The 7,891-nt window shown below is 35.8% G+C and overlaps 1 non-coding gene across 1 annotated transcript; it reads left to right on the top strand.

The window, feature by feature from the left end:
* Positions 1 to 7,146: 7,146 nt before the first annotated feature.
* On the top strand, positions 7,147 to 7,218 carry TRNAM-CAU (transfer RNA methionine (anticodon CAU)). Its single transcript has one exon. It is a non-coding gene; the product is annotated as a tRNA-Met (tRNA).
* Positions 7,219 to 7,891: the final 673 nt, after the last annotated feature.

Below are 7,891 nucleotides of genomic sequence, written 5' to 3'. Positions count from 1 at the left end.
CCGAAATGGATTTCATAAAAGTTAATGTAAATTTCATTATACATTTACGGTTTCTTTTCATTAAATAGGGATTATTTATTAATAAACTAATATAGGTGATAGCCTTGTGGTCAGAAACTCGGCTCTTTAATCGGAGGTCCGATTTCGTGTACCTATATCAGAAATATTTTAATCACTTGCTTAAACGGCGAAGGAAAAGATCCTGAGGAAACTTGCATGCATACGAGTACCAGTGAAAGATTACCTTGCATGTACTTATGTGTATGTATGTGTATGTATGTGTATGTATGTACATTAAAAAAGTTTTCAAAGGTATGTTAAGCCCACCAATTTACACTTGGCCAGCGGAATATGGCCTTATCCTTTTCATTCTGAGATAGACCAGTGGGACAGTAAGGCGATGATAATTTAATAGTGAAATAAAGTAGATGAATCCTACACAACGAATTTAGAGATACTTTTAGACAAAAGTTATGCCCAGGAGTGGAACAATAATTAATTTGCGACGTCGTCCATGTCCTTTTGTAACATGTGTACATATTATGTGGTGATCACTGTGGTGTGGTATCAGTAATGGTTATGTTGGAATAGTTCATATTTGTAAGTAATCATAAGCCAATCACGTCAGTTATTTCTTACATTACATTAATGAATGCCACTTTGTTACTTATACAGTTCAATTAAATGCTACCTTTACAGGTGTTACACATGTCAAAAAACTTATTACATGAGAGTGGAATGATTACCTTATTAGTACCTTTTTTTTTTTTTTTTTTGTTTTCGAGGGGGAAACCTTCAAAAGGTACCCGACGACGTGGGAGCGACGCCGGGTTATGTGGGATTTTTACCGCACTAAAACCCCCCCGGTGGCCGTCCTCAGCGCTTGGTGGAGAACTCCGGGATCTCCAATGGAACACAACCGGAGTCCTCCAAGCGCGATACCCCGGTCGGGCTCTGCCCTGGGGGGAGCACTTTACGCTCCTCCCTCACATCTAGTGTTTACGACGGCATGCGACCACACATGCCGCCGTCCTTCTCGGGGTTGCTCTACGGACGGTTTGAGCTCCCACTCTTGCCGCCGGCAACCCCGGAAGCCCCCTTTTAGTCGCCTCTTACGACAGGCAGGGGATACCGTAGCCCTATTCTAGTCCCGGAACTACAGGGACAACCTTATTAGTACCTACTTCATTATTTCAGTATTAAAAAATAACTGATTTTAATGGAAATGAATATAAACTCAATCCACCCGTAACACGTAAAACACACAGAATCAAATTAATTGCAATGGATCGCGAGCGGGAGCAAGAGGCGAGCAAACAGGGCAAGTGTCCGGTAATGATACGCCAATGAAATTCATTAAGGGTCAATCCACACTCGTTAGCGGTTTGGTTACGGTTCAGATTGATGGTATCTACTGTAGTCAAATGAACTTGCAGTCCCTTCGATCTTTTGAAGTCACTGTCGTGTATGGACATCTGAAATCGACTGCGTTCGAATCAGTTTTACGTGTATAAGTCACAAAGCGTTGCTAAGTCAGCAGAAATCTATATAATATTTACTAAAATTCTCCTTTACTTTTGAATACATCGTATAAATAGACAACCATAAGCTGTATTGCCTTCGCAATCGAATAAAGAGGGGTCCTGCACCTTTAGCTCGATGCATTCCTGTGACCCTAATTAACAATAGTTTCCAATTTATCTATATTATTTTATCATATCATTTTTGTAATACGTTAGATAAATTCCATAAAAAAGTCAAATATCAAATCATACTTGGTTATGGTGGTTTAAGCTTTAAGTAATTTTAAGCGCTGCAATATCTTTGAAGGTTGTACGAGTGTGGGATTTCACAGAAGATAAAAATATTTTTTCCATAATCAAATAGCTTTCAATGAAACGGAGTGGAAAGAGTTCAGTAAACAGGCCAGATGTCCGGCAATGAAATGAATAGCAGAATTAATAAACCTTTATTAGATACGGGAAATTTTAAGTACACAGCATTATACCCGTTGATCCCGGCAAATTGCTTCATACAGCCACAATATGGAGTTACAGGGAACAGAATTAATTTCCGGTTCCATATCGGTTCCCAGTGAAATTTAAGCGAGACAAGTAAACAGTAAATGTATCGCTTCATAATTATAAATTTGTAATAGGTCATATACAATATAACCCTTCGTGTTTCAGCTGTGATCCTTTCCATTCACTGCCTTAAAAAGTTATGGAGTGTTACGTTCTGAAAATTGTAGCAAATAAAAATATTTACATGAAGCATTTCAACTTAATCCTAAAGGGTACAAATACATCTGTGCCCCATCTAAAATAGGACTGTAATCCTATTTGGGATTGACTACAGATTTCATGAAGGGAAATTGCATCGTCTACTACTAGGTCATCGAAGCCAAATTAAATATATACCAGTTATCGAGTGTGATGATAAGATTTTAAAAAAAAAACTACTCTTGAACATAATAGTACAAAGATAGAGGATAGATAAGTAGAGAATGAAACTCGCCGCGGACATCGGACATCGAACATCGCGTGTTGCGTGGACCTAAAGACGAAACTTGGATCGCACGCGAAAAATAAATTACAACACGAATATAACAGAATAGTTCTTCTTATTAAATTAAATAAAAGATTGTTAATAGTTCTAGTTAGCCTGAATTACATTTTTTTATTATTCTTGCCATTTTTTAGTAAATGGCAAGAATAATATAATGGTTTTTGATCAATGGACTTTAATTTTATCTAGGGTTATTTATTTATTATTTATGGGCGTTAATGGGCTGTTACTATAAGATGGATTACTTGCTTCTTTACTACAGTGCAAACATTAAATAACTGGTATCTGCCGTCCTACATATCAGTAAGTAGTAGTGGCTATACTTTTTCGGGTCAGTCAAAATGTACAATCCTACCCATACCCTTTAATAACAGTTTATATCTGCGACAAGGTGAAAAGTTCCACCGGCTTCGAATAGTCGCAACTTAGTCGCCAGAATACATTGTTTATTAAGGACACCAGCGGATATAAGCCATCACGTCCTATTTACTCTTCGCAGAACCGTCATAGCGCGTTATGAATTGTTTCCTATTGTATCCTGCTAAGTAAACAATAAATATCATTGCACCCTGGAGACCTCAGGCTGCCAGTAAGCTACTAGTTACACCAGTAACGAGTAACGATTGATTAATGGCGAAATCTTATAAAATACTCAGAGACGCTGAAGTTCTCATGAATTTAGTAAATGTCATTATAGTATTTATTTAATGGTACCAAAATAATCCCTACTTGTGATAAAACTCGTCATAAGTTGGTTACAAAGATAACAGCACCATCACATCCTGGTTTACCTTGCTCCTTGCTTATATGTCCTGGCATTTTATTATGTAACGGGTACTCACGATATGCGTTTTTTATTGCCGATATTTCGACCCAGTTGCATGGATCGTGGTCACGGCGAAACTGCGGTGGCGGGGAGAACTACTAATGGTAGATTAATCTATCTACCCTACGTCTAGTTAGTTTTTCTTTTCTAGGTTCCATATCACGACACACAACACTAACAGTATCCTGACGCACCGTACTTTGTACTATTTGTGACTTGCATAAACTAACCACTGGATTCCACGTTTGGGCAAACTTAAAACCATCTTCTCTGTTGAAGTTCCTAGGATGTTTCTTGATCTCTATTGCTTCTCTTACTAAACGAGGAAAGTAATAATTCCATCATCTTAACTATAGTGTCTCCTCATTTTTCAAAAACGGTAAAAAAATCTACACATATACGTTTATTTCTAAGATATCAATTTAAGTTTGACAAGCCCAGATATTTAAGTATTTATATTTCTGCAGCTACGAGTAAGTTTGTAATGATGACAAGTTGTTGTTTTACAGCTAGTTAATTTCAATTCTTAGTTAAATTACTGCTACTTTTACTCGCATGAAAATTGCCATAGCTTATCTTAGAGTATGAGGTTTCCCCAAGTGCTCCATCAGTCTCTGCCCGGACAACTCGCAGGCGCGAGACAATCATATACTCGCGTCATGTTTGAGTAAACACTGGCTGTTTCCTTAATATTAATGCTAGTTATACTGTACACACTAACAATAATAATAATATCGTTTGTGTATGGAACTACTGTGTAGAAGTTGATATTGAATTTGTCACATGATCGGAAGGTTATTATGATCCTCGAATGGAGACCACGTCTCAGCAAAAGGAATACAGGACGCCCTCTGACCAGGACTGATGACCTGAAGCGGACAGCGGTAACCGCTGGATTCAGACAGCTTAAGACCGGTCGGAGTGGCACAGGTTAGGGGAGGCCTATATTCAGCAGTGGATTTTATAGGCTGATGGATGGATAGATCGGAAGCTTTTCAAAAGTGACTGTACTCGGTACAAAATAATTGGTCGAACTGCTTTTACGATTAATTTAAAATTAACATGACTTTTCTTTATGGAGATTAGTTCAAAAAACTTTTGAAGTGTTGTTGTAGATTCTAAAAGTTTTCGAGTTATATTTGTAAGTTTGTACGTGCATGTGATTTTGTTATCTTGCATGTACGAGTAAATCTCAAAGATATTCAACTTTGATTGTTTCTACTTCTAAACTTGTTTTAGATGATTTGATTACGAGTGCTTGAGACTAATATGTATGTATTTGCAGACTAGGATCCCATTGTAATTAATTTAATTATTCTATAATTCCAACGTTTATTTCAATAATACTGACAAAGCGGTACGAATTACTCAAACACAATTATAGTGGCTAGTTGCAAGGTAATATTATTTTATATACAGTGTGGCAGGTCGTGTTTAACAAACAGACAGTTGATTACACAAAGGCTGGCCAGTCGTTTTCCGGGGCTTGTTCAACTGAAATGCCCCGAACGCAAATGGGGCAAATGGCGTAAGTGGCGTTTACGTAATTTTACAGTTTTAATCTAGAATTTACTCGGATATAATATAATTTTGTTTGAGTTACTTGTATTACGTGACATATATTTCAAACAGTATATATTCATGTTTAAGTCACAGAAGATTAATTTTTAAAAATTCCTTTATGCTGTTCGAGAAAAGTCTTCAAACTGTAGTGGCGGTCTGGCAATGTTACTTTATAAGTCTTAGATATCTTAGTATTAAGAAGATATTCTTTGATTCACTATTTAGTAGGGATATTTCCCCTTTATAGAATAAATTGTAGTATTCTTTCGTAATACCCATTTTCGTTATAAAGAGTTATCAATTTTTATGTTAACCCATGATTTGTTTGTATTTCACTGAGTGTTTTCAAGTCATTTTTGATAATTAACTTGCACTTTGCCAGTGGATATTGCTTAACAATAACACTTTCGAAAGATGATCCATATCGAGTAGAAGTGGATGATTTTCGAGGAAACTTAAATATAAAATGTGCTATTCCGTAAATGCACTTTCAACTTCCAGAATTTGCATGTAATAATTTTGCACAGTAACGTTTTCGCTCTAAATATGTATTTTTCAGTTAGTGAATTTTACCGAGGGACCGCTCATATAATAATATCGTAGATTTGTACACGAATAAAATTTTACTAAAGAAAAATTTAAATTCAAATACCTACTTTATTTATGTGTGTAACATTTATTCATTTATTTTATTACTAACTATTATTGGACGACCCGCGTGGCGGAGCGGTCATCACACCGGTCTGATGCGCAGAGGGTTCCGGGCTCTATCCCCGGCCAAACAGATGTCTGAATGTGTGTATTCGTCTTTGTATGTCCATGACACCCTCAATACAGGGAATCATAGTGTGGGGATGTGAGTGTAGATATCGTTTATTTATTATTTATTAATTCATTGTTATTGTTGTATTAGTACCTATGTTAAGGCGTAATATTGCACCCGCGCACCAGAGGGAGCTGTGTGGTAACGGTGGCCAATCAGTGCTGCTTATCGCGTCATCGGCGACCAATGGAGTGGCCGCGGTACACGGTGCCTGGAGGGAGGTCGCGTCATCATTTTTCTAATATACGAACTACGAAACTACTCGCCTGCCATGTTTTAAATTCAAATTTTGCTAATTTTCAAATTTAAGCTATAAATTTTGTTATCTTCCATAATAAACTAATAATACCACACAAAAAGAAATTGTCAGCATTATTTTCAAGAAACCAACCCTTACAATCACAACATTCGGAACAACCTATATCTTTACATACTTTTATTTACGAGCTATGCCTGCGACTGCTCACGTATTCAGAGTATAATATTTGTAAATTGTACAACGCCATCTATGAAGCACACGGAGTTCTTGGGCAAACTGAAATTATCTGCTCCAAACACACGTCCTGCATTGTTAAAAAATACTTTTGTGTTCAAATTTTAATAACTTTCTATAAATGGATCAATTTGTATGAAATAAAGACTAAAAGTTAAGTCAAGTTACAGCCTATAATTAATTGAATTAAATGGATTAATAATATTATTAATCCATTTAATTCAATTAAATACCTATGGATTGATACGATCTCACATATAGGAACAGATTCTCAGTTTTTTAATCATTCTAGTTATATATAAAGATTATGTAATAAAATTAAATTAAACTGATTGGCAATCGAGAATTCTTTAGGTATACCAGATGGTAAGAACCTGCATTCATGGACATCAGGATATAATCTTACATAAAGTTATAAATAAGATTCAAATGAGTCGTAAGTGATATACTAAATTTAGGACTTAGCGGCACTCACTACAGCTGTTATAAGGCAGAAATAAATATGACGGTATTGCAATCGCAGTCGATTACTTAATTCTTTATCCTTTGTCATTTATTCAAATTAAATTTTGCAATTTCATTTTGAAGTTATCTTGTCAAACGACTTTTGTAATCCTAGGCCCCGAGCAGCAACCCTCAAAGTAAATTTGCTTTGTATTACAGCTTCAAGCGTTTAAAATAAAATAAAATGAATGTGTTCGATCTTACTACGCTAAAAATAGTCTTGCGAATTGTATACATACAAAAATTGAAATTTGCATTAGAAATTAAAATTAAAGCGTACAGAAGTCGCTTGTGGGGCGTGTTTCATGAGCCACATTGTCAGTATCGATTATTTTGAACGCGTACGATAGTTTCGTCAGTTCTGATACAAGCAGAGTGGCGCAGTGGAAGCGTGCTGGGCCCATAACCCAGAGGTCCGTGGATCGAAACCACGCTCTGCTATAATTCGTCCATGTGGAATTTTTTATTTGATTTATTTGTAAGATATTTAGTGTATAAATTAACACGGTGGATATTATCTATGTACAAAAAATGTGTATTATTATTTTATTTTGTTTTAAGCACTACGTTACAATTAATTTTATTCTACATGAACGTTATTTACATTTGACTTTTCAGAAAAACTTACATAAAATATATAATTTCTATGATATTCCGTTATAATTATATTTTTTTAAATAAAAAAATATAAAAATGAAGCGCAAAATGAAAGCAAACAAAATGTTTCTAGTATGTTTTTGTGAATTTTTTTTTTAAACAATGACTTAACGATGGACTTTTTTATGCAGCGTTTTACGAAGTATATTTTAACACAGGATTATTTTTTCCATGAAAATTTAGCATTTTTAACGGTTGATGTCAGTAACCGCATCGTAAGCGGCGCGCACACAATGCGCTCATTACGGCGCGGCTCTAATTTCCCGCGCGGCCCATACATTACGTGCAGTTTGTCGTCTGCCGTGAGCCTTCAGCCTGTAGGACTGCACAGAGAAGGTAAACTTAATATAGTATAATACAGATGCGTTCTATTTGTCACTCTTAATGTACAACGTTAAAATACCTTTTATAAAGAAAGTATTTTCTTTACGAATTGAGTAAAATTACCCAAGCTTGG

The sequence above is a fragment of the Epargyreus clarus genome, unplaced genomic scaffold (genome assembly GCF_041222505.1).
Source record: "Epargyreus clarus isolate Ecla_fem2 unplaced genomic scaffold, WU_Ecla_fem_2.2 ptg000021l, whole genome shotgun sequence".
NCBI classification, from domain to species: Eukaryota; Metazoa; Arthropoda; class Insecta; order Lepidoptera; family Hesperiidae; genus Epargyreus; species Epargyreus clarus.
The sequence above is the reverse complement of the archived record's forward strand: the minus strand, read 5'-3'. Positions and strand labels throughout refer to the sequence as shown.